Source organism: Morone saxatilis, unplaced genomic scaffold, assembly GCF_004916995.1.
Source record: "Morone saxatilis isolate NCDOM2014 unplaced genomic scaffold, NCSU_SB_2.0 Contig7, whole genome shotgun sequence".
Classification (NCBI taxonomy): domain Eukaryota; kingdom Metazoa; phylum Chordata; class Actinopteri; family Moronidae; genus Morone; species Morone saxatilis.
The window spans coordinates 3,819,363-3,819,797 of NW_023340246.1; positions in this window are offsets into that span (position 1 = coordinate 3,819,363).

Consider the following 435-nt stretch of genomic DNA (forward strand, 5'->3'; position numbering starts at 1 on the left):
TAAACGTGAGGGAGTTAGGATAGCAACCTTCACCTCTACATATGGGTAAAAACCTTGACCTTTAGAGTTAAACCAAGAAGAAACTCAGAGTTATTTGCTTCATCAGAAATGGTATTATGTGGTTTATTTTCTATACTGATTTTTACTGTAAGTTCCAAAGAGTGTACTTTCTTTGTTGAAAGCTTACACAACACTGCAAAGTCAGAGAAACAATGCTTGTATGGGCCTAGTTTTGACTCCAAAGTAAAGACAAAATGTCGTTGTATTGGCAGGACATCTCCTTTGTTGTTTATGCTCTCCTTGTACAAATCAACTGTTAAATAATAAATCGTTATATTTAAGTTTGGTTATGTTTAGGCACAAAAATTCAACTTGGATAGGTTGAGGGAAAATCTGGCTTTGTCGTCATGGAATAATAATAAAAATAATAATAAT